The 27910-nt window shown below is 42.5% G+C and overlaps 1 protein-coding gene across 3 annotated transcripts in view; it reads right to left on the reverse strand.

Annotated features, from left to right (window-relative positions):
* Positions 1 to 27910, reverse strand: part of LOC137384709 (copine-8) — a 445401-nt gene that overhangs the window by 408897 nt on the left and 8594 nt on the right. The window lies entirely within an intron of this gene.

Genomic DNA, 27910 nt, shown 5'->3' on the forward strand with positions numbered 1-27910 from the left:
ATTATTGATCCCTAATTGTCCTGAAAAGATGGTGGTGGACCTTCTCCATGAACCACTGCATTCTGTGTGGTGAAGGTGCTCCCACAATACTGTTCGGTAGGGACTGTAGCAGATTTGATATACTCATTTTGAGTAGCTTGCTAGGCTACTTCAGAGGGCAGTTAACAATCAACCACATTGGTGTGGGACTGGAGTGACATATTAACCAGACCAGGTAAGGACAGCACATTTCCTTCTCCAAAGGACATTAGTAAACCAGTTGGATTTTAAAGTCAATCTGACAGCTTTGTAGTCACTTTTACTAATAGCAATTTTTTATTTCCAGATTTTTTTTAATTAACTCAATTTCACAAACTGTCAGGGTGGGACCCAAACTCACATTCTCTGGCTTATTAGTCCTGGCCTCTATATTACTAATCCAGTAATGCAAAACTATGCAGCCGATAAAACACAATGTCGGTGTGGGGGCGATCAGTTGAGACTTCTCATGTTTGATCAAAAGCCCAACCATTGGAAGGTATCGACTACTTACTGAACCATTCATTTGGAAGAATCTCATTTGGAAGCTTGGAATGGCCAGTTATCTCCATACAAATACACATGAATATGCTGCGAATGTGGATACAGCTCTATCGAAACTTGGAGTGTGGGAAATGGCTGAAAGCAAAAACTTTGTAGAGGCAAAGGTGACATTTGAGATACTGCTGACAGAGAGCAGAATCACTGTGAAAATGTGTATCATTTGATTTATGGTCACTAGCCAGTCTATGGAATGCTCTGGTGACATAGTGTAAGGATATATAACCAACTTGGACTTCTCTGGCTACAGGAATCCATGCAATTTTCTGAGATCCAAAATAGGGCAAAGGTCATCCAATTAAATGGGAATTTAACTCTATCGGCCTCTCAAGAGCATATCATAGAGTCATTTACGCACAGAAGGAGGACAATCGACCCATCTAGTCCATACCGGCTCTCCGAGGAGCAATTCAGTCAGTCCCACTCCCCCGCTCGATCCCCATAGCCCTGCACGATTATTTCCTTCAAGTGCCCATCCAATTTCCTTTTAAAATCATTGGTTGTTTCTGCTTCCACCACCCTTGTAGGCAGTGGGTTCCAGGTCATTACCACTCACTGTGTTAAGAAGTTCTTCCTCACATTCCCCCGACATCTCTTGCCAAAGCCTGCAATCTGTGTTCCCTCGTCCTTGTACGATCAGTTAATGGGAACAGTTTTCCTTGTATAACTTATCTAAACCAGTCATAATCTTGTACACATCTATCAAATGTCCCCTCAATCTCCTTTGATTGAGATTGAGAACAATCCCAGCTTTTCCAAAAGAACCTTGTAACTAACTAAAATCCCCCATCCCTGGAACTATTCTGGTAAATCTTCACCCTCTCAAGGACCCTCACATCCTTCCTAAAGTAGAGGTGACCAGAACTGGACACAATACTCTAGCTGGGGCCGAACCAGAGCTTTATAAAGATTCAGCATAACTTCCCTGCTTTTGTACTCAATGCCTCTATTTATGAAGCCCAAGATCCCATATGTTTTATTAACCACTCTCTCAATATGTCGATGCACATGCACCCCCAGGTCCCTCTGTTCCTGCACACTCTTTAGAACTGTGCCATTAAGTCTATTTTGCCTCACCCTATCCCTTCTGCAAAAAGGCATCACCTCACACTGTGCTAGATTATCCCTAAATTAGTAGATTTCTTATTTAGGATACTAAAGTCTTGATTATGAGAGAATGTGTGTGTGGACTCCTGCATGAAAAGGGAACAGCAACCTTAAATGAGAAGGTTATCCTTGGTGTAGTGGCTCTCGAACCAATCTTTAAAAAAACATTATTGGCATTCTTTATTATATTACAGTTCTCACTGCCACATCTCATATCCAGTAGATTTTTTTCGCCAAAATACACAATAGTTTTCCCAAAGTTATTGCTTTGTTTGGTAATTAAAAAAAGGAGACGGATGATGCACTGTAACTCACGACTAATCCAATGCACGGATTCCCCCAACATCTTTACTTCAGTTCATTTGAATAATTCTACACAGCTGCCAATGCAGCTTTTCTCCCGTGTAGGGAGCAAGACCATTAGGGCACGTAGGAATTCTGACCAGCACCTCATCGCCTCTCCTGCTGCAACAGAGATCTCTGCCATAATCAGGCCCTGGGACACAAAACTCAAATGAATGCACTCTTCATGTCGATTATATCAGTGGTCACCATTTGAAATTTTACTAAACTTTTGATTATTCTGGACAGCTGTATAATTCTGCTACATTCTTAATGCTTGACATTTTAAAAGTAAATGAGTAAAGAACTCGCTTTTTTCCCACCTTGTCCACTGTGTTTCATGAGGCTATTATGAAGCAGAGAAATCCTCAGCACACTGATAAACATAGATGAATAGTCAACAGCAGATTCTTCTGACACTATAGGAAAAAAATATGGTCCAAATGGAACATGTTTTTTTCCCTCACACTGCATAAAATTCACATATTTGTGCCATTCACGTATTATGCAGCCTGTCTCATGTGTGAAAAATAGATTGTGAGCGTCATGCATTAACATATTTATTTTAGCAACCACTCTGAAATATAAAATTAAAACAGAAAATGCTGGAAACACTCCCGCCAGGTAATGACAATCTCCAACAAGAGAGAATCTAACCATCTCCCTTTGACGTTCAACAACATTATCATCGCTGAATCCCCCACTATCAACATCTTGCGGTTACCGGTGACCAGAAACTTAACTGCACCAGCCATATAAATACTGTGGCTATAAGAGCAGGTCAGAAGCTGGGAATTCTGTGACGAGTAAACCAACTCCTGACTCCCCAAAGCCATCTACAAGGAACAAGTCAGGAGTGTGATGGAATACTTTCCACTTGCCTGGATAAGTGCAGCTCCAACAATACTCAAGAAGCTTGACACCATCCAGGACAAAGCCACCCACTTGATCAGCACCCAATCCACCACCTTAAACATTCACTCCCCACCGGCGCACAATGGCAACAATGTGTACCATATACAAGATGTACTGCAGCAACTTGCTAAGCCTCCTTCAACAGTACATCCCAAACCTGTGATCTCTAGCACCTAGAAGGACAAGGGCAGCAGACGTATGGAAACACCACCATCTGCAAGTTCCCCTTCAAGTCGCACACCATCCTGACTTGAAACTATATCGTCGTTACTTCACTGTTGCTGGGTCAAAAACCTGGAACTCCCTTCCTAACAGGACTGTGGGTGTACCTACACCACATGGACTGCAGTGATTCAAGAAGGTAACTCACCACCACCTTCTCAAGGGCAATTAGAGATGGGCAACAAATGCTGGCCTAGCCAGCGACGCTCACATACCATGAAAGAATAAAAAAGAATAGGCAGCACTTTTGGAGAGAGAAACAAAGTTAACATCTGATGAAAGGCCATCAACCTGAAATATTAACTCTGTTTCTCTCCCCACAAATGCTGCCTGGCCTGCTGAGTTTTTCCATCAGTTTCTGTTTTTATTTCAGATTTCCAGCATCTGCAGTATTTTGCTTTTGTCCTCTGAAATATAATTAAAAATAACGATTGAAAATGTTCTTTAAGGGGCACAAATATATCCTTCAAGCTACCTCATCTTTTACTGGTAGTGCAGCTTCTGACAGTTCTGCCACCCTAGCCAACTGTGAGTCATTCTTAATTGAGCAGGTAGTAAATGAGGCTCAATTTATCCCAGCTTTGATACCAGCCAGCCAGACCGTGACACAGATTGTGGTAGAGTTGTCTTATATTTTAAGTATGGGTTGGCAACTGCCTGCAAAGTTTGGATTCAAATACCTTCAAAGTTAAATGCTTCTTGAAAATAGAAGGGTTCCAATAGTTACTGCTTACCAATCTGTATTTACCTGCCTGCCAACATAAACTACTGGGGACATGGGTACATCTCCGGTAAAATGCAACAGGTCAGAATCACAGGGGTACATGACAATGTTGGATTTATATCCTGGAATTTAGTTGGATTAACCTTTGGAGGCAGGAGGAAATTTTCTAGAACCTTGCCTGTGGTTGGCTGCCTTCCTGGGGAACTAGGAAAGAATTGGGTACAGTCCATAATAGGGCATTTTATACACTGACCCAGATTTTGCTCTCAGCAGCGAAGCAACAACTTTTGTCATTCACCTCGTGCACAGCTGCCCAGAGTATTTGTAGACTTGTTAGCAGAGATTTCCACTAATCCAGTGTCTGTTTCAGTCTGGTGCCCTCTATAGGGAATCTGTGGCATTTGTGAACAGACTTTAAGTATCCTCACTGAGACACACAGAGCCACATTTTTAAAGGGCCACGGGGTCGGAAGCCAGTGCGGATGTGATTCGAAAATCTCAGTCCCGGGGTTGCCTCTGGGACAGTCCACAATCTTCAATGTGAGGGTGGGGGGAGGTCACGGGGAAAGCGCTCACCCCCAACTAATAGCCCTTTGAGCTCATGGAGGAGCTAGTTAAGGGGCTATGGTGTGGGGGCCGCACAGCAGTTTTCAATGAGCCTAACCAGTCTAATGCCAGCTGTTGGGCTCAATTCAGGCAGGCAGCAAACATTTTTGGTGGGAGATGAAATGTTTTGGGCCTACGGGAAGCTTGCACTGGGCCCAGCGCAGGACGTTTATTTTTATTTCGGAAGCGCTACCACACCTTTATATTCCGTGGGCCTTCCATGGAGGTGTTTGCTCTCATCAGTAAGGCAGCAGCAGACCCCATCATGGCTGCTGCCTGCCTTTGCTGCTCATGCTCTGCAGACATCTCCTGCAGATGTTCAGTGCCATTAATGGGCACAGAGCTTGACTTTTGCCCAATTAGGACATTAAAGAGCACAACGCATTAGCAACGTAGCTGAGGCATGGAGGTCGGGACCCAGAAATCAATGGGGCATCAGGATCCTGACCCCATTTTGAAAATTCAGCCCACAGAGTCCAAACCAAGAAGTAAAAAACAGGAAATATAAAGTATATTTAAATCATTTATATGAAATGGGATAGAGAATAAAAAATGCAGGTGGGATTCTGGGAGAGAGTTAAGAGACAAACAGAAAAAGCAAAAGAATTAATTTTTATTTAATAAAAATCCACTATATTTTTTTCCGAGGAAAACAGACTCCACACTTTTTGTGTTCCAGCCATTCACCATTAACAGGATCTAATTTGCGTTGTATCATTATCCTGATCAGCGACTTCAATTGCTACCTGAAGCACTGTTCTACACAGAGACCAATATACTCACTGAGCTGTTTTGCTGTCCAAGTAAAGATGATTTCTACAATTCAGGCTTCCTTAACTTGTGATGACAGCAAAAAGGCAGTTTCCATAAGCAGACTAAGTCACCTATGAGTCAAAACCTTTGCAGAACTACAGACTATTGATAATGGGGGACATCAATTATCCTAATATAGACTAGGATAGCGTTACATGATTTGAGCTCCCCCTTGGTGAATCCTTTCCAATTATAAGGCAAAGAAATGAGCACAACCAGGTTTTCTCAGGTTTAAAGAAGAAAAGTGAAATTTATTAAAAATTTAAACTTTAATTCAGTCAACGCCCACGGATACAGGCTGCGCCCCAAGCTAGCATGCATATGTGATACACACAGGCAAATAGAGACAGAAAAGAGAAGAAAAATAAAGTGGAGAGGTTTGAGGCAATATCAGAAGAGTTTCTTGTTACTATGCTTCGAGCTCACTGTAGTCCTTTTGTAGGTAGTTCCTGCTTGTAGGTAATTTTTGCTTTTCGTTAGGGCCCAGTATTCTTCTTAAACCTTGTTCACTGTTGGAGACTTTTCTCTCTTGGGGTTCATGTGTCTTCAATGGGTCTTCAGTTCCATGAGAAAGAGATGGGAGCAGACAGGAGAGAGGTCTTTACAGTCCAGGAGAAGCAGCTTTCTGAGTTCAAATTCTCTGTGGCAAGTTCAAATTCAAAAAACTGCATGTCATGTGACTAAACTGGCCTGACCACATCTGTTTGTGTATTCGGCCATCTTAGCAGTTAACCTGGAATGCTAGCCTCTCCACCTTCAACGTCTGGTAATCAAAAGTCAATTGTGGATTAAACTGGAGCAGGGAGTGGCCCCTTTGTCCTTTCCAGATACTGTCTCTTACTATGCAAATGTATTTCCAGTCAAGGCTCTGGTGGGTTTTTTTAAACAAGTTCTTTCTTTACTCCAGTAACAGTTTAAAAATCAGTGTTCATGTGACAAAATATGAGTGCTTCATTCTTGGCAGGTGGGGGCCTGCAAGACAATAGTTAAGTGTAAAGGTCAAAGAGAGGGATGAATTCTTGAAATGTGTACAACAGAACTTTCTTGATCAGAATGTTTCCAGCCAAACATGGAGGGAAGCTGAATCTAGTTCTGGAGAATGAAGTGGGACAGGTGGAGCATATTTCAGTGGGACAGCATTCGGGTAGCAGTGATCATAATAGCTTAAAATAATTATTGAAAAGGACAAGGTACAATCAAGTGTAAAAATACTTAACTGGAGTAGTTAAGTAGAAAAGAGATCTGGACCAGGTAGATCAGAATCAAAAATTGGTAGTCAAAACAGTAATTGAACAATGCAAGGCCTTCAAGGAGGAGATGATTCAGGTGCAGAGTAGACACATTACTACGTGGGGGGGGGAGCGGGGAAGGAAAGGCTTAAAGCTCTCTGGATGACTAAAGATGTAGAGGTTAAAATGAAACAGAATAAGGAGGCGTATGACAACTGTAAGCTTCATAATACAGTAGTGAACCAAGCTGAAAGTACCGAGGAGATCTAAAAGAGGAAATGAGAGACAAAAAGAAAGAATGAGAATAGATTAGCAGTTAACATAAAAGGGATCCCAAAATTCTTTTATAAACAAATAAATAGTAAAAAGGTAGTCAAAGAAAGGGTGGAGTCAGTTAGGGACCAGAAAAGAGATATTCTTGGGGAGGCAAGAAGAGGATGGTGCCAACGTAGCAATTAAGGAGGAGGCTGTAGAGATATTTGATAGAATAAAAAATAGATACAGAGGAGGTACTTAAAAAGTTGGGAGTTCTCATAGTCAAAAGCCACTTGATCCAGATAGGATGCATCCTGGGTTACTCGGGGAAGAAAGAGTAGAAATTACAAAGGCTCTGGCCACAATCTTCAAATCCTCCTTAGATATGGGACTGGTGCCATAGGATTGAAGGAGTGCAAATGTTACTCCTCTGTTCAAAAATAAAGGGGAGAGGGGTAACCCAGCAACCACAGGTGGAAAGGAAACTTTTAGAGCCAATTTTTAACACAATCAAATCGCACCCACTTACACAGTGTTAAAATTGGGCCCTATAATCCAGACCAAAATTAATTGGCATTTGGAAAAAGTATGGGCTAATAAATGAAATAGATCTGTTAAATGCAAATCGTGTTCAACTAACTTGATTGTGTTCTTTGATGGGTTGATGAGGGGAGTATTGTTGACATGTATATGAACTTTCAAAAGGCATTTGACAAAGTACCAGGTATGAAAGGGAAATCATGCTTAACAATCTACTAGAGTTTTTTGAGGATGTAACTAGAATAGATAAGGGAGAACCTGTGGATCCGGTGTATTTGGATTTTCAGAATACTTTTGATAAGGTTCACATAACAGGTTAGTGTGCAAAGTTAAAGCACATGGAATTGGGAGTAATATACTGGCATGGATTGAGAATTGGTTGACAGACAGGAAACAGAGAGCAGGAATAAACGGGTCTTTTTCCAGGTGGCAGGCAGTGACTAGTGGGGTACTGCAGGGATCAGTGCTTGGGCCCCAGCTATTCACAATATATATTAATGACTTGGGTGAGGGAACTAAATGTAACATTTCCAAGTTTGCAGACAACACAAAGCTAGGGGGAATGTGAGCTGTGAGGAGGATGCAAAGAGGCTCCAATGTGATTTGGACAATTCAGGTGAGTGGGCAAATGCATGGCAGATGCAGTATAGCATGGATAAATGTGAGGTTATCCACTTTGGTTGTAAAAACAGAAAGGCAGATTATCTGAATAGTGATAGATTGGGAAAGGGGAGGTGCAACGAGACCTGGGTGTCCTTGTACACCAGTCGCTGAAAGCAAGCATTCAGATGCAGCAAGCAGTTAGGAAGGCAAATGGTATACTGGCCTTCATTGCAAGAGGATTTGAGTACAGGAACAAGGATGTCTTACTGCAGTTATACAGGGCCTTGGTGAGACCACATCTGGAGTATTGTGTGCAGTTTTGGTCTCCTTATCTGAGGAAGGATGTTCTTGCCATGGAGGGAGTGCAAAGAAGATTTACTAGGTTGATTCCTGGGATGGCAGGATTGACGTATGAGGAGAGATTGGGTCGACTAGGCCTATATTCACTAGAGTTTAGAAGAATGAGAGGGGATCTCATAGAAACCTATAAAATTCTAACAGGACTAGACAGGCTAGATGCAGGGAGGATGTTCCCGATGGCTGGGGAGTCCAGAACCAGGGGTCACAGTCTCAGGATACGGGGTATGCCATTTCGAACCGAGATGAGGAGAAATTTCTTCACTCACAGAGTGGTGAACCTGTGGAATTCTCTACTGTAGAAGGCAATGGAGGCCATGTCATTAAATATATTCAAGAAGGAGACAGATATATTTCTTAATGCCAAAGGGATCAAGGGATATGGGGAGAAAGCGGGAACAGGGTACTGAATTCGACGATCAGCCATGATTTTTTTTGAATGGCAGAGCAGGCCCAATGGGCCGAAAGGCCTACTCCTGCTCCTATTTTCTATGTTACCACATGCTAGACTATTTAGCAAAATTAAAGCTGATGGGATTAAAGGGACAGTGGCAGCATGGATACAAAATTGGCTAAGGAACAGAAAGCAGAGAGTAGTGGTGAACATTGTTTTTCAGTCTGAAGGGAGGTATACAGTGGAGTTCCCCAGTGATCAGTATTAGGCCCACTGCTCTTTGACATATATTAATGATCTGTACTTGGGTATAGACAGTATAATTCCAAAGTCTGCGGATGATAAACTCAAATGTGGCAAACATTGAGGAGGATAGTAACAGACTTCAAGTAGACAAAGACAGACTGCTGAAATGGGCAGACACATAGCAGATGAAATTTAACACAGAAGTGGGAAGTGATACATGCTGGCAAGAAGGATGAGCAGAGACAATATGAACTAAATGGTACAATTTTAAAGAGGGTGCAGAAACAGTGAGGCCTGGATGTGTACGTGTACAAATCTTTGAAAGGAGGCAGGACAAGTTGTGAAGGCTGTTAAAAAAGCATATGGGATCCATGTTTCCTGAAGTATTATGCTGAAATATTATCATCATTGCTGTTACACTGTCAACACAAAGTAATTCACAAACCTATTTTCTGTTCAGCAGGAAATTGAAGAAGAATAGAATACAAAAGCCAAGAAGTTATGCTAAACCTTCATAAAACACTGGTTAGTGCTCAGCTGAAGAACTGTGTTCAATTCAACACAAAGCTTCCACATTCTGCCACACCTGTAGATCAAAACATTTCCCCATATTCTCACTGACAAGTGGACGATGGACTCCATCCTAGTTCAGCAAAGAAGGACTGCTTCATTTTAACTAGTGATTTCTAATACATATTTACCCTTTGTGCTAAATCAGATATAAAATTAAAATACAGAAATTTTACCAATTGGATGAAAGGTTTACTTTTATTGCCTCTCCTTTAAGAAACTTCTGAAAAACTAACTCTTTGACTGAGATTTTGGTCAAGTGTCCCGATGTCTCCTGATGTGGCTTGATATTAAATTTTGTTTCTAGTGGTCCTGTGAAGTGCCCGAGACATTTTATTACATTAAAGGCGCTATATGAATAAAAGTTGTTGTTGTTACCACTTCAAGTGGAGTACTGATTTAGTGATTCTACTGATCACTCAAAGAAACACACATAGCACATCTGTTCACCAAATGATGTTCGTGAAAGCAGCCTTTCACAACTATCTTAAAGAGATACCAAATATAGGCCAGAATTTTACAGTAGGCGGACGGGAGCCGGACTCCGACGTAAATGTTGGTGCCGAACCCGCTTCCGCCCAGCCTGGGATCCGTCCCGTATTTTATGGATCCCCAGGCTTTAATTGACCCGAGGCGGGACTTACACCCACTTGAGGGAGGAGGTCCCATCTCAGTGAGCCAGTGGGCTGCCAGCTCTTAGTCTCAGCAGCGCCACCGGGAGCGGTGGCCACTGCTGGGACTGCAGCCCAACCAGCCGAGGAGGATACCAAGGAACCGGTACTGAAGGTAAGTTTGGGTTGCCTCACCAGGGGAATCGGTCGTGCCCTGGTGAGGCTAGGGTGGTCATTTGGGGGGAGGGAAGCGTCTTGGATCCCGGGGTTGGGTTGGGAGGCGGGGGTGGCCCTCAATCCGCACCCTGTGCCTGATTGCCAGGCCCCCCTCCCCCCCCCCAGGGTCTGGAAAGGCCGGCAGCTATAGCTGGGCAGCCTTTCCCGTCCCCGGCACACCTGCTAGCCACGGGTAAAATACCCGTGGAGGCGGGTGTGGGCCTTTAAGTGGCCGTTAAATGGCCACTTAAGGGCCTTGATTGGCCGCGGGCGGGTGGGCGGCTTCTCACCCCCCACCCCGCCCCCCCGCCAGACCTCCGTAAACTTGGTTGGAGGTGGAATTGGGGCAGTTAGGCCTCCCGGAGCCTGCCGCTCAATTTTACGCCGCCTCCATGCCACCATCCGACCCGCTGGGACGACATAAAATTCCGGCCATCGTGTTTGATTATATGATTGGCCAGAATGGATAGTCTCAGAAAGTTGGCCTCTCATACTGACATCCCAGCTACGTGCCAAATACATCCACAGCTCAGCCAGGCTCAGACTGAGTGCAGCAGAGTGCCAAATCCCACCCTTACAACTAAATATTGGCATTAACTCACAACTTTGATTTAGTGGGTATTCTGAAGGATTATCCAAATTAGCCAAAAAGCAGAAACAATTTGGTCAATGAAGAAGATCAGGTAGATAAAAGGGTAGTGAAGATTATTTCCATAGGATGTTCAACATAAAAAGACCCCGCCATTAGCTTACCATAGATACAAGTGCAAAATCAGCTCCAAACTGCATGGTTATTAGACAGACTCTAATTAACTTGGGCTGATGACACAATTTTGTCTTCTGCATTTCCTGCAAAATGCATGAGAGATCTGTCCTTTCACAGTTGCTACCAGTTACATCCAATTCTCAATTAATATACAAAAAAAACTTCTGAGTACCAAAATCCCAGTTCCATCAGGTAACCACTCTGCTTACATTGGAATTTGTTTTGTAAGGAGGCTGTTTTTTACAATGCTGAATTACAATGACTCCCTGTAGTGAGAGGCAGGTAAAATCATTAGCAGCCGACAGCATAGGCATTTAAAATCCAATTGCTGAATTTCCCGCTGAACGGAAAGAAAGTTTGTGAATTGCTTTATGTTGACAGTGTAACAACTATGATGATAGTATTTCAGCATAATACTTCAGAAAACATTCCTGGCACACTAGGAAATTCTAGAAAATTATTAAAAACTTGTGCTTGTTTTTTTTAATTATTGTTTATCTTTTCCTTCCTCTCTATATACTTATTTATTGTTTTTAATGGATTTTTAGAATGGCCTGCATCCTCAAAGAAGTTAGTCCCACAAGCTGTCTCCAGGTCAAATACAGTGACAGAAGCAATACTGAACCCATCCAGTCTGTCCCTTAAGGACACAATGCCTGGGAAATGGGGTCAGACCACAGAAGGGAGGGAATTCATATCAGTGGTTCCTTCAGAATACCCACCTTGAAAATTGTGGGCTAAGCACAAAAGCAGAAGAGCTCTTTTGCTTTTATTTCCACTGTAAGAAACTGAAGGGACTTTTAAAAGGAACCTGGTTGCTGTTAATTTGCCTGATTGCAATCAATACAATAACAAAGGCTATTCTATTGCAGCAAATCTATTTTAGACATACTACTCATTTATCAAATTTAAAGAACTACTTGAATACTTTCCTGAGAAACATTTCCATGTCTAAAATGTGTAGTCATGCATAAAAATATCTGGCAGTTCAAGATGCCCCTGGTTTTCAAGGGATATGGCGACAGTAGGTCTAAAGACTGTTCTTTCTATGTAGAGGGAGACTTGGTGTGGGTATTGTCACTGTATAAAAGCAGAATCAGCTTTGTGTATCAATATAAATGAATACATTGTGCTAGTGCAAATGTTAAGCTATAGCAGGGAAGGTCCAAAATGGCCACACAGCTTCTGTGTGCCTAAATTTCAGAAGGTGGTTATTGACTTTAGCTCCCAAGGAACATTAACATGCTAATGCAGGAAGACCTTGTTTCAATGATGTGAACAACATCCAACTCCACATCTTCCAATCTGGAAACGTGGCTGGCAAAGGAAACACTCAGCCATTAATATGTATTCCAGGCAGGTGACCATTTAAGGCAGTGCCTGTGAGACAAAGGGAGGTAAACTGAACTAAAAAAGCAGAGAGCTAAGCTGCTTCTGGGTGCAAGGTAACTGAAATAATTGCTAGAATGTGTTACAGATCTTAGGCAAAGAGTCCTACTACATTGACTGCAGTCAGGAGCAAAGTGTTGTTTTAATAGATCTGGCCATAATTGCTTTAATTTTATATAAGTATGTGCTATTCTTTATGCCTTTGTCCAATTTCTATAAGTAGCCCTAGTTAGTTCATTCAAAATTAGAGTGCAGCTTGACTATGGTGTGTTCAAAACAATATCTTCTTGAGGACTTGGAGAGAAGTAAAATGGGATGGCATTGCTGCAATAGATGTGGGTACTCTAGAGGTAGAAAACCGCAGGGCTGCAGTTTCTGGTTTGTAGGGTTGTAGGGCATCTTGCAGCAAGACCATTAAAAGACAGAGCAACTTATTAGAATACCCTAAATTTATATTACACTGCATGTCAAAATAATGGATTGAGGGGACCTTTGATTTGATGGCAGTAATACCAACATTAGACTTTTAACAGGTTCAATACTATCTCTGGGCTTTGATATGCTGTTAAAAGGAAACCACTCAGAATTACTTGATTCCAATTGTTCTACACATGTTAGTTCTTCAGACCAATTTTCCTGTTCATTAGGACAAGGGCAACATCAAAATGATGGCTAGCAGATGCAATGAAAGCACTGCAAGACCACCACTTAGAACTGTCCTAATTTAATTCCCTCCATTTTAGCCCTTTTACTGCTCGTCTTCCGACACTGACAACTAAACCATCTCCTTAAGTGGGTCTCAGCATCACCTCATTCAACTTACAGCACTACCACTAAATTTAGATCTACCATTGGCAGCATCAGTGTAAGCTAAATGCAGCATTAGCTCTCTGTAAATTTTCTCTATCGTATTAGCAGATCCCCAATGGATTGTGCACAGTGAATCAAAGGATACATTGTTTTATAATAACAGGGATGTAAGGCCTTGTAACAAAAATTTGGACAGATTTTCCTCTATAGCACTTTAGTATAAAGCATTGCATGGTTTGAACACAAATGAAACTGTGCACACAGCACAGCCCACTGGACTTTCTACCCAATTCAATTAGTAGATAGAAAAATGTGTGGGATGCATTACTGGAATGCAGTCCTCCTTATTACATTATATGCACTGCATTAATGCAATGCTTTAGAAGAGAATTTTCTGATCTGATTGAGTTAAATTGAATTTCAGTGATATGCTTTGTGGGAATTGTACAGATGCTTTGGGAATGAAATTCTTTGATTCTATCCAGTTTTCCATGAAAGGTGTAAATTCCACGATGGAAAAGCACCACCTCCCATATTAGTACAGATGGAAAAAAAGAGGGGTCCAGGGCTTGAACCTGAAAGAGGGGATAAGCCCTTTCTGTATGCAAATTCAGGGCCTATTGTCTGTTTGAGCCGCACCCCCTCCCCCGCCCCCCTGCAACCTTTGCAAAATTGGTCTCTCCAAAAGGCAGCGAGCACCGCCCTTCTGTGCAGTAGGGCACCACCAAAAAGGCAAATCTGTCTTTAAAAAAACTCACTTGAATGTGGAAAAAAGCAAAATACTGCAGATGTTGGAAATCTGAAATAAAACACAAAAAGTTATGGAAATACTCAGCAGGTCTGGCAGCATCAGTAGAGAGAGAAGCAAAGTTAACGTTTCAGGTCAGTGACCTTTCATCAGAACTGGCAAAGGTTAGAAATGTAATAGGTTTTAAGCAAATAAAGTAGGGGTGGGGCAAAAGAGAACAAATGGGAAGGTGTTGATAGGACAGAGGGTCACAGAGAATAACTGACAAGGAGGTCCTGGGACAAAGGCAAAGAGTGTGTTAATGGTGTGGTGAAATACAAAGCATTAGTGCAGAGAGGGCATAAAATGACAGAATAATGAAAGCCCTAGCTACAAGCAAAAACATGAAAAAAAATGAAAGGAAATGAAAAAAAGTGGGCAGGCACATGGGAAAGAAAAGGTGTAATGATGAAACAAACTAAAATAAAATGAAATACAAATAAAAAAATACAAAGTAAAACTAAAAAAAGGGTGGCCAGTCATGCTTCGTGGAGACCGTTGCCCACCTCCTTTGGAATGTGCTTTTGCAAAGCAAGTGTGGAAAGAGAGGCAGTGTTTTTTGTTGAGGTTCATCCCAAGCAGATCTGTAACACAGAAGTCTGTGCTCTATGGTCTGTTGCCAGGGACGTATGCCAAGATAAACATCAACTGCTGCTAGAGGATCATCAACTCGGTGAAAGATGCTCTTTGGTCTGCCCGAAACTTGCTGGTCTTCCAATGCAAAGAGTTGTCCACGACCGAGTGTTGCAGACCGGCACATTCCAAGGTCCAGGACTACATGCTGAAAGATGCACTAAAGCTTGGGGCAGCCTCCGCAAAGGCTCAATGGGGAAAGACCACTGTGTAAGGTCCTCCCAGCATAGTGAACCGATGGGCTGGAACCTGCGTAAAACCCCTTGGGGTGTATACACCAAAATATGGTTTTGCTGTGTAATGCAAAAGTACATTGCATGTAAAATGGAATGGAAGGGTTGTGAGGCAACTCATGTTCTGTATTGAAGAAAACTGATTTATTTTGCACTTTCTGGAACGTCAACTTGGAACGGTTTTGTAATGTATTTTTTACAGATTTTTATGAATAAAGTATATTTTTGGGGAAAAAAACACTCTCTTGATTTCCGCCTCCCTATTGATCACACCCTCCCCCTTCCTAATTACTTCCCATTTGATTTTGCTCTCTACACTCTGTCTAAGTGATGTTTGGCGCCCAGCTGGTAAAGTTGAAAATATACCCCAGCTAGTCAAAGCTCTACTTTTCTCCTTGTACCCTTTGCATTTTAATAATACTAGTTTTCAAGAAACTAAGAATTTATTACCATTTCTGGCAGAGAATTCCACATTTTAGCCACCCTCTGCAGAAAGAATTTTTTTTTACTTACTTTCAAGTTTTTTAAAATTATCTTAAATTTGCATCTCACCTGCAGATCAGCAAAACAATATTTCTATGCAACAACTTCTACATACTTTATCATGGCCCTAGTAGTCTTGAAGAGCTCCATCGGCTAACAACAACTAATATTTATATAGCACCTTTAATGTAATAAAACGTCCTAAAGCACTTCACAAGAACAGTATAAAACAAAGTATGACACCAGACCACATAAGGAGATATTAGGGCAGATGACCAAAAGCTTGGTCAAAGAGGTACTTTTTAAGGAATATCTTAAAGGAGGAAAGTGAGGTCAAGAGTCAGAGAGGTGTAGGGAGGGAATTTCACAGCTTACAGCCTACGCAACTGAAGGCACAGCCGGTGATGGTAGATCAATTAAAATCAGGGATAGTCAAGAGGCCAGAATTGGAGGAGTGCAGTTATCTCGGAGGGTTGTGGGGCTGGAGGAGATTACAGGGAGGAGGGGCAAGGCCATGGTAGGGTTTAAAAAAAAAAGAAAATTTTAAAATTAAGATCATGCTTGACTGGGAGTAAATGTAGGGCAGCGAGCACAGGATGATAGGTGAATGGAGACTTGGTGCTAGTTAGGACACATGCAGCAGAGTTTTGGATGACCTCAAGTTTACAGAGGATAGAATGTGGGGGGCCAGACAGGAGTGCTTTGGAATAGTCAAGTCTAGAGGTAACAAAGGGATGAATGAGGGTTTCAGTAGCAGATGAGCCGAGGCAGAGGCAAAGCCAGGCAATGTTACAGAGGTGGAAATGGGCAGTCTTAGTGATGGTGCGACTATATGGTTGAAAGCTCATCCTGGAGTCAAATGCGACACCAAGGTTCGAACACTCCAGTTTAGTCCCCAGCGGTTGCCAGGGAGAGGGATGGAGTTGGTAGCTAGGGAACAGTGTTTAGAGCGTGAACTGAAAACAATAGCTTCAGTCTTCCCAATGTTTACTTGGAAGAAATGTATGCTCATCCAGTACATCAGATAATTTAGCAACAGTGGAGGAGTCGAGAGAAGTGATGGTGAGGTAGAGCTGGGTGTCGTCAGCGTACATGTGAAAATTAATGCTGTGCTTGCGATGATGCTGCCAAGGGGCAGCATATAGATGAGAAATAGGAGGAGGCGAAGAATAGATTCCTGGAGCACACCAGAGGTAACTGTATGGGAGCAAGAAGAGAAGCCATTGTCAGTGATACTCTGGCTATGATTAGATAGGTAAGACTGGAACCAGGTGACAGCAGTCCCCACCCCTCTGGACAACAGGGGACAGGTGCTGGAGGAGGATGGTGTGGTTAACCATGTCAAAGGCTGCAGACAGGTCGAGAAGGACAAGCAGGATTGGTTTACCTTTGTCACAGTCACATAAGATGTTGTTTGCAACTTTGATAACAGTTACTTCAGTACTGTGGCAGGGGTGAAGGGATTCAAACATGGAGTCCCAGGAAAGATGAGTATGAATTTGGGAGGTGGCAACACGTTCAAACAATTGAGAGGAAAGGGAGATTGGAGATGGGGTGGTAGTTCGCATGGATGATGGGGTCAAGGGTTTTTCTTTTGAGGAGAGGGACGATGACGGGAGATTTAAAAGGAGAGCAGGTCAACACTTGAAGAAAAAGAACAGTTAACAACATCAGCTAACATGGAAGCCAGGAAGGGAAATTGGGTGGTCAACAATTTAGTGGGAATAGGATCAAGGGAGTAGGAGGTGGGTCTCATGGACAAATGAGGGGAGTGAAACTGGAGAAAGATGTGACTTCAGGGCTGGGGCAGGGGGGAATCTTTAGTGATCTTTAACCTTATTGTTCTCACCACTAATGAAAAAGCCCTGATTTCTTAAGTGTCTCTTCATAACTGTAACCGCTCATCTTTAGTGAAACCACACTACATCCGTTTCATTCTTTGATATCCTCATCTACAATGAAGTGGCCAAAGTTGCGCATAAACATCCAACGGCGGTCTAACTAATGTTTTGTACACATTCAATATTAGCTTCTTGCTCTTGTATTCCATGCTTCCAGATAGAAAACTAGAAGTTCTATTTGCCTTCTTTTAGTCAATGTGTGCTTCCACTTTTAATGATGATATATCTGGACACCAAGATCCCTCTATTCCATTGAAAATATTACCACTTAGGGTGTTATTCCTTGTCCTAGTCTTCCATCCAAAATCTGTAACTTCAGAATTTTCTGCATCCCCCATGTGCCCACCCCTTCAGCTTATCAATGGCCTCCTTTAGTCTTTCACAACCCTCGTCACAATTTGCCATAAATCCCAAATTGGTGACAAGAGCAAATTTTAATATTACTTCCTCAATTCGCAAGTACAGATTCTTTATGCTAAAATAATAAGTATGGCAGCAACACAGACCACTCGGACACCACTCGCACACATCTTTCAGTTTCAGAAAGAATAATTTAATTATTGAAAAGTAATGACAGCCACAAGGATGTTGAAAAAATACTTCAGGCAATTTCATAGGTTCAGTTTCTCACTCCACTTTGCTCCAGTTTCAGATAAGGCCCAAATTTTGAATGTAGGCTGCATTTATGCTGCAAGTATAGCATAAGTGTAAAGCGAAATCTCTCATACTGACAGTATGCCAGAAATGCAAGTGCACCCTCAATGTCCTTTCCTACAGACCTAATGAGTTATGTGCTCTCTCTCGCTCTCTCTCTCTATATATATATATATAATATATCTATAAAACCTATGATTATGTAGATGAGAGAGATGCTCACGTTACTCATTTTTTTTAAATAAAAAAGCAATTTTGCAAGTGTCTGGGTAATGATCTCTCAAACTACTCCCATCACACAATTTTTATATAAGAGACACAATATTAAACTATGGCATCTGTGACTTTACCACATGCAGACTGGGAAACTGGGCCAAACAGCTGCTGGGCAACAACGCAGAGTCACAGCTACCTAGATTTATTAATAGTAAAATGGTATACCCAGTGAGGAAACAGGTCCCATAGTCTACAAATTTATTAAAATTCTTTATTGGAGTGTTACTGTAATGCTGAGCCTGTGAGCACCAATGTGTAATGAAATACTAGGATATAGGTTTGCCTTCTGTTTCCAATCCCCAAACTCTAAGTTCATATTACCCAATGAAGTAACATCAAGCAGAAAGTAGAAGTTTCTCTGCAAAGAAGGAAGAAAAAAATCAGAATAGCCAATTACATGTCACTTTCACAAACTTCCCATCTACTGCCTCAGAGCAACACTGACAGAGGTCTGGGAGCAGATTGTTTGCAAATTCTCTCGGCTACTGTTGTCCGCATGCCTGTGAAGGTTGTATTTTTATTTCGAAAATTATTAAACAAAGTAGTAACAATTATAACACCAACTATGACAAAATAATTACAATCATTAAACAAAACAACAACCAAGAAAAACCTATTCCACAGTTAATTTGATTAAATTCACCATGCCCAAACAGTAATGCACGAATCAACATCTAATTAACAAGTACTACTAATCCCTTTGAAGAAAAGAACTTGCATTTATATTGTGCATTTCACGACCTCAGGAATTTTCACAGTACTTCACAGCCTAAGTATTATGGAAGTATACAAAAACAAAATACTGCAGATGCTGGAAATCTGTAATAAAAACGGAAAATGCTAAGCAGGTCAGGCAGCATCTGGGGAAAGAGAAACAAAGTTAACGTTTCAGATCGATGACCTTTCATCAGAGTCCTGAGAGAAGTGATATGTGTGTTGGGGGGGACTAGAGAGCGTTGAGAAGCACCAAAACATATGGACACTGGTAAAGTGCTATTGATTAGAAATAGCCTAACATGATGCCTATGTTCAAAAAGAAGAAAATGGACATAATTAACTATTGCAGATTAATTTGTCTTGCTTCCATTTCTGTATAAAAAAATGGATTCAATTATCAGGAGTAAACTTGAGGATTATCTGTACCATAATAACCTGGTAAACAACAGTCAATGTAGATTCAGAGGGGATCATACAACCTCCTTGACAGCTTCAGGAAAATAACATTCCTCTAACTGTGGAAAACCCTAAGGCATAGTGTTTCCAGATTTGCAAAAGACGTTTGACAAAGCTGCATACAAAGGGCTATTAAACTCAAAGCATTAGGGATTTGAGGTAAACTCTGAGAATGGATTAGAAATTAGCTGAAGGGTAGACAACAGTGAATACCTACTAAAGGAGTTAGGGCAGGGGAGGGGGGAGGGGGGATATTGAGTGGAGTGGATCAGAGTGCATTAGTGTTGGGACCATTCTTATTTCTAATTATGGAAATGGCCTGGATTCAAAAACATAATGCAAAGTGGTCAAATTTGCAGATGATACCAAACTAGGGGGTGGGGGGGATAATAGAATCGGAGGAAACTGCTTTGAAATGACAAAAAGAAACAGACAAAATACATAAGTGAGCAGCAAATTAAAATTTAAAGTATACAAATACAAAAGACTGCACGTGGGAAGAAAAAAAATGTACTCCATGAGTGGTGTTGAAATCAAAAGAGACTTGCGAGTCTTAGACTTGATGCTCATATGTCCAACTAATGTAAAGCATCAGCAAAGCCAAAAAATGCAAAACTACATAGCCAAAGCAGTGGAATAAAGTTCAGAGGAGGCTGTGGTCGAAATCTACAGTGCTCTGATCAGACCACTCCTTGAATAATGTAAACAGTTCTGGCTGTGAAGACGCAAGGAAGCCATTCAAGCACTGAAGATAGGACACAGAAGTGCCACAAGGCTAAAGCCTTGGGCTGCAGGTTTAAGTTAGGAGGAAAGGCTGGGAAAATTAGGTCTTTTAACCCAGAAAAGAGCTATCTGAGAGATGGGGCTGAATTTTCCCCACAGAGACAGGAAACAAGAGTCGGGACTATTTTCGGGTCCCACAACTGCCTCCGATGGGAAACTCGTTGAAGTTAAGATTGTCACGTGAGCCCTTAATTGGCAGGAAGATAGGTTCCTTGTCCAATTAAGAGTGGCAGGCAGGCTCTTGAAGCTGGAGGGCCAGAGGCCTTTCAGCTTCACACGGCTGCAGTAAAAGGTAAGTAACTGAGAAGGTGTTTCAACAAGAAGGTGCCCTTTCAGCCACTTTTTAAAAATGTTAAATAAAATACAGAAAAAGCAGCCAGACCACCATTGTTGGGTGGGGGAGCCCCTCTACAGGGTGGCCTTTGGCTGCACCCACACCCAGGCAGGCAGGGAGGGCCTATACGCCTGCCTGGAGCACTGGCACCTCAGCCTGCCACTGGGTGCCCCCCTCCAGGTAGTTGATCAGCACCCCTCTCCGTCGCGTCAGGAAACTGGAGACCAATTGGAAAATCACAGTTGGCCTCCTTAACTTATCTTTGACAAGGCTGTTAATGAGCCTAACTGGCTGCCTGCCTCGTGGGGGTGGGTGGCCTTCCTGGGCACCAAACCCACGTTGGCCAAAGCGGCTGCGTTGGGAATGGGGTTGGGAAGTTGGCACACCAGCTAGCCTCATAATCTTTGGGCCCCATCCGCCTGCATTCCCGACATCAGCAGGACCCAAAAATTCTGCCCATGCTCTCATACAAGATAGTTAAGGGAATAGAAAAGTCAAATCCGTAATGCTACTTTAAGCTAAATAATGAAGGTAGGACAAGGGGGCATAAATTCATACTTGTTAAAGGTCGTTCTAGTATTGACATCAGGAAAATCTTTACACACAAAATGATCAATATATGGAATAGACTTCATCATGGGACAGGACGTCAGAAATGCTCCATCCATCAATATCGGCGACCACGCTCTGGAAGTGGTTCACGAGTTCGCCTACCTAAGCTCAACTATCATCCGTAACCTGTCTCTCGATGCAGAAATCGACAAGCGCATGGGAAAGGCGTCCGCTGCTATGTCCAGACTGGCCAAGAGGGTGTGGGAAAATGGCACACTGACACAGAACACAAAAGTTCGGGTGTTTCAAGCCTGTGTCCACAGTAATAAAAACAAGAAATGCTGGAATCACTCAGCAGGTCTGGCAGCATCTGTGGAAAGAGAAGCAGAGTTAACGTTTCGGGTCAGTGACCCTTCTTCGGAACTGACAAATATTAGAAAAGTCACAGATTATAAGCAAGTGAGGTGGGGGTGGGGCAAGAGATAACAAAGGAGAAGGTGCAGATTGGACCAGGCCACATAGCTGACCAAAAAGTCACGGAGCAAAGGCAAACAATATGTTAATGGTGTGTTGAAAGACAAAGCATTAGTACAGATTAGGTGTAAATACACTGAATATTGAACAGCAGCAAGTGCAAACCTGAAAAAAAACCTGAAAAAAACAGTGGGTAAGCAAACTGAACAAACTAAGATGAAATGAAATAAATGCAAAAAAAGATTGTAAAAAATGTAAAAAAAGAATGTAAAAAAAAGGAAGAAAAAATAACTAAAAATGAAAGTAAAATGGGGGGTGTCATGCTCTGAAATTATTGAACTCAATGTTCAGTCCGGCAGGCTGTAGTGTGCCTAATCGGTAGATGAGATGCTGTTCCTCGAGCTTGCGTTGATGTTCACTGGAACACTGCAGCATTCCCAGGACAGAGATGTGAGCATGAGAGCAGGGGGGAGTGTTGAAATGGCAAGCAACCGGAAGCTCAGGGTCCTGCTTGCGGACTGAGCGGAGATGTTCCGCAAAGCGGTCACCCAGTCTGCGCTTGGTCTCCCCAATGTAGAGGAGACCACACTGTGAGCAGCGAATACAGTATACTACATTGAAAGAAGTACAAGTAAATCGCTGCTTCACCTGAAAGGAGTGTTTGGGGCCTGGGATAGTGAGGAGAGAGGAGGTAAATGGGCAGGTATTACACCTCCTGCGATTGCAGGGGAAGGTGCCCTGGGACGAGGACGAGGTGGTGGGGGTAATGGAGGAGTGGACCATGGTGTCGCGGAGGGAACGATTCCTTCGGAATGCTGACAGGGGAAGGGAGGGGAAGATGCGACTGGTAGTGGCATCACACTGGAGGTGGCGAAAATGGCGGGGGATGATCCTTTGGATATGGAGGCTGGTGGGATGAAAAGTGAGGACAAGGGGAACCCTGTCACGGTTCTGGGAGGGAGGGGAAGGGGTGAGGGTAGAGGTGCGGGGAATGGGTCGGACACGGTTGAGGGCCCTGTCAACCACAGTGGGGGGAAATCCTCGGTTGAGGAAAAAGGAGGTCATATCAGAAGCACCGTCATGGAAGGTAGCATCATCAGAGCAGATGCGTCGGAGCCAGAGAAACTGGGAGAATGGAATGGAGTCCTTACAGGAGGTAGGGTGTGAAGAAGTGTAGTCGAGGTAGCTGTGGGAGTTGGTGGGCATATAATGGATATTGGTAGACAACCTATCCCCAGAGATGGAGACAGAGAAGTCGAGGAAGGGAAGGGAAGTGTCAGAGATGGACCATGTAAAGGTGAGAGAAGGGTGGAAATTGGAAGCAAAGTTAATGAAGTTTTCTAGTTCGGGGCGGAAGCAGGAAACGGCACTGTGTCCACAGTACCTTGCTCTACGGCAGCGAGGCCAGGACAACGTATATCAGCCAAGAGCGACCTCTCAACTCATTCCATCTTCGCTGCCTCCGGAGAATCCTTGGCATCAGGTGGCAGGACCATATCTCCAACGCAGAAGTCCTCGAGTTGGCCAAAATCCCCAGCATATACACCATAAGCCAGCGGCACCTGAGATGGCTTGGCCATGTGAGCCACATGGAAGATGGCAGGATCCTCAAGGACACATTGTACAGCGAGCTCGCCACTGGTATCAGACCCACCGGCCGCCCATGTCTCTGCTTTAAAGACGTCTGCAAACATGAAATGAGGTCCTGTGACATTGACCATAAGTTGTGGGAGTCAGTTGCCAGTGATTGCCAGAGCTGGCAGACAGCCATTAAGGCAGGGCTAAAGAGTGGCGAGTTGAAGAGACTTAGCAGCTGGCAGGAAAAAAGACAGAAGTGCAAGGAGAGAGCCAACTGTGTAACAGCCCCGACAACCAATTTTATCTGCCTGTGGAAGAGTCTGTCACTCTAGAACTGGCCTTTATAGCCACTCCAGGCGCTGCTTCACAAACCACTAACCACCTCTAGGCGCTTACCCATTGTCTCTCGAGACAAGGAGGCCAAAGAAGAAGATGGAATAGACTTCTAAGATGAGTGGTGGAAGCAAAAAGCACTTAAATCTTTAAAAAAAAAGGATGCTGAAATGAGGGAACTTCATTATGTTTCTGAGTGGAAAAACTATGCCTGAATGGTCTTCCTCATCTCAAATTATCTTGTGAACTGATAAACTATTATACTTGTATTTACATAGCATTTTAAACATTGAAACATCTCAATGCACCTTATATTTTAAATAACTTTTTGAAGATTAGTGATCATTATGTAGTCAACTAGTAATGAACAAATAATTTTAATTAATGAGTAAAGCCTCTCCTCCATTGATTAGTTGAGTGAGACTGCCCTCACCTGATCCCACTCTTGCCTATCTTGTTGTAGCCAGGGAATCTACTGCGATGGTTTCCCTTCCCACACCTGTGCTGTTACCTCTGTAGTTCGCCAAGAATTTATCCTTGGTCCCCTCCTATTTCTTATCTACATGCCACCCCTTGGCAATGTCTTCCAAAAACATGACTTAATGTTTCATGCATACGGTAATGAAATCCAGTTCTACCTCACCACCACTGGCCTCGTCCCCTTCACCGCCTCTGAGTCATCGCTGCTTATCTGACATCCAGTCCTGAAGAGTCACAACTTCTTCCAATTAAACGCTGGGAAGACCGAAGCCATTGTCTTCAAGTCCCTCACCATCGATTCCATCTGACTTGGCCACTGTCGCAAGCTGAACCAATCCATTTGCAACCTCAGGCCCATTTGACCCTGAGCTGAGCTTCTGACCCTCTATTGTCTCCATCACAAAGACCACCTAATTCCACCTTCATTACATCAACCATCTCTGTCCCTGCCTCAGCTTATCTGTTGCTGAAACCCTCACCCATGCCAGTGCTGCTCAATTCAACCATTCCAGTGCTCCGCATCTGCCACCCTCCATAAAGGTGAGCTCATCCAAAACTCTGCTGCCCGTACCCTAACCTGCATCAAGTCCCATTCACCCATCACCCTGTGCTCACTGATCTGCATTGGCTCTCAGCCCAGCAATGAGGTTTTAAAATTCTCATCCTTGTGTTCAAATCCCTCCACCGTGCCCTTGCCCCTCCCTATCTTTGTAAACTCCTCTAGCCCTCCAATTCTCAACTTATGCAACCCCTATTCCTTGCACCCTACCATTGGCAGCTGTGCCTGCAGCTGCCTAGGCCCTATGTTCTGGAATTCCTTCACTAAACCTCTCCACCTCTCACTTCTCCTTTAAAACACTCCCTGAAACCTACTTTATGACTAAGCTTTTGGTCACCCACCCTAATATCTCCTTCTATGGCTCAGTGTCAATTCTTATCTGATTACTCCCATGTCAAGTGTCTTAGGACATTTTACAACATTAAAAGAGCTATATAGAAAAAAGACTTGTATTTATCCAGTGCCTTTCACAACTTCAGGATGCCCCAAGGCATTTTACAGCAAATGAAGTACTTCTAAAGTGCAGTCATTGCGGTAATATAGGAAACACAGCTGCCAATTTTCACACAGCAAGCTCCCACAAACAGCTAAGTGAAAGTAACCAGTTAATCTGTTTTAGTGCTGTTGATTGGGGAATGAATATTGGTCAGGACACTGGGGAAAATTCCCCTGCCCATCTTTGAAATAGTGCCATGGGGTTTTTTATGTCCACCTGAGAGAACAGACTAGGCCTCAGTTTCATGTCTCATTTGAAAGAAGATCCATCAAATAACAGCAAGTCGTTGGCCCAGATCCTGAGATAACAACAGCGAAACCATCAGCGTTCACTACCATTACTCCTCTGAAACTGACAGCAACTTCTGGAGCCCACACATGAGCAGTTAAACATGAAAATCCAGAAATGCCTGTCAGTGAATGTACACTTCTCCATAGGGTTGGCTGTTAAGTCCCTGCAGACTACAATCAATTAAAAATCACTGAATGAGAACTTCCACTCTTATGCCATTAGTTTCACTGGAAAATCCCTTGAAAAAGTTACACCTTGTTGAATGAGATGCAACTGGGTTTTTAAACAGTGGACCGAGTTCATAATTACTGCTGAATAACTTCTACAGCCCCGTAAAACTTGTTATATATTTGTGGAATGTCAAATTTCTCCATTATGAGAAAAAACATATATAAGAATAACTTTTTAAAGGTTTATGACATTTAAGCTTCTATCTTAATCCCATTTGTATGTTCCAATAATTTATTTCACAATGTGTAAAATGATATTCAAATATGAATCAGTGCATTTTACTTCCTTGTTTGCTGTCTGTGAGAATACCTCAATGTGATTGGCTGCTTACCCTGCTTGATATCATCACTGTTGCTGGGCAGCTGGAGATCCCCTTGACTTGCTGCCAGATTCAAGCTGACGTCAGGAAAGGGAAAATCTGTGCAATGGAGATTGCTAGACTTTTGTGGGCATCTTTCTTCAAGGTCAGTTGTGAGCACTGTTGCATCTCTAATAGTACTGCTCCCACTGAAAAGGCATGACTACTGCCCTTTTTAAATAAGGAGATTCAAGATCAAGTTCTATCAAGCAGGTACCTAGAATTTCAATTAACGTATACACCGTTTGCTTTTTTTCTGTGCAACTCTTGAATGTGTCTTGTGCTGCTTTCATAATTGAAGATATTAGATTGAAGGAGTTACCAAGGCTGTCTGCTAAAATTAGTGGAGACCATCATTAACTCAAGGATGATTTGACATCAACTGTGTGTGTTAATTCAGCTCTCTCATACTGCCAGGTTCAGTAGAGCCTCCAAGGCAATACTGCTGATGTCACAGGATATCGCTTCAAAGAAAAATATTTTACAAAATTACTAAAACAGATGAAACAAAACAAAAATGAATAATACTCTTTGTAGTTAAAATTTAAAACAGGGTCCTGATGGCAAGATTTCCTTTTTAAACACAAAAATATGTCTGGCTTCATCAAAATAAAAATGTTCAACATCTAGAATGTAATAATGATGTTCTTGCACATGTATTATCGTGGAAAATTGAAGATAACCTAGTGAGTCAAAGGACTCAACAGTAGCCGCAAATCTTTGGCACAGTGTACACATATATACTATTGTTGAAATAAAAAAAAATCAGTCTACTTAAAGTTGAAATACAGAAACCCAAGCAAAATTAAGACACAAGGCCTGCTGCCGTGTACTGTGTATGTACATCAAAACATGTCAATAACTATAGACTGTAACTTGCATAAACTTGATTTACAGCGGCTTCATTGAATCAGCAGTCAACTGTAATGTTTACTGGAGCTGATGAAAGCTCAAAGAATCAGAACAAAATGAATATTTAAAAATGGCATACTGCAGATTACTTTCACCGAGCAAACATTATAGTGACAAACTGGGAACATATTCAACTATTCTAACTTCTGCAGGTTTTCTTTATTCTAACAGCAGAAAATTCTACACTGTTGCACATTTTTAAAAAACACTTTTAAGGCTGAATTCAATTTAATGTAGCTCCCAGCGTGTTTACCTCTTGCTCTTAAAAACTGTGGATACCACTGCTTAAAAACTGACTGGGTTGGGCAATGTTCATATTGTACACTTGACTTGATTGGGTTAACATTACCATATTATACTAGTATGACCTCAATACAGCTTTCTTCTGGGAATAAATGTAGTAGCATAAATAGGATATTTGATTCTGCATCTATGAAGACTTAAATGGAGAACCATGTTGAGATGAATTAGAATGTACTATAAATTACATTCTAATAGACAAAAAAAAATGCTTTTATAACTAAAAAAGCATTCTTTCTACTGGGTTAATTTAGCTAAAGCTCTTACTGTTTCATTCTTTGATATTAATCTCCTCTCCAATCCTGTAGATGTTTGTTTGTGTTGGATATGGTTCCACGGGTGTCAGGAATTGTGTAGTACTCCACCACTCTTCTGTTTAGGTCTAGGCAGTGGGTATCATGAGACTACTGAGTGTGTATTTGAACCAGGGGGTGTATTATGGCCATTTTTAATCGTATCCTCACCTTGGGAGAGATTTTAACTTTTAGCCAGCCAACTGACAGAATGTTCCGGTTGCCCACCTCTTCCGGCAGCAAAGAGGCAGGGGCCATTCTGAGGCCCAAGCCTCATTTAAATAGAACCAGCAAGCAGCCCACAGCAAACGGATGTCCCCATTCAGCTCTCCAGATTCAAGCTGGTGGGATATCAAGTGGACAGCCAGCTGCACGGCATGTCCAGTAGTCAGGGAGGGACCTCAGGAGGTGGCAGTCAAGAGAAATGTTCCTGCTCCGTCTGTAGCCCCAACAGAAATAATTTTAAACTTGCCTTTTTGGGACCTCTTCAGCTGCATCACAT

This window comes from Heterodontus francisci, chromosome 27 (genome assembly GCF_036365525.1).
Source record: "Heterodontus francisci isolate sHetFra1 chromosome 27, sHetFra1.hap1, whole genome shotgun sequence".
NCBI classification, from domain to species: Eukaryota; Metazoa; Chordata; class Chondrichthyes; order Heterodontiformes; family Heterodontidae; genus Heterodontus; species Heterodontus francisci.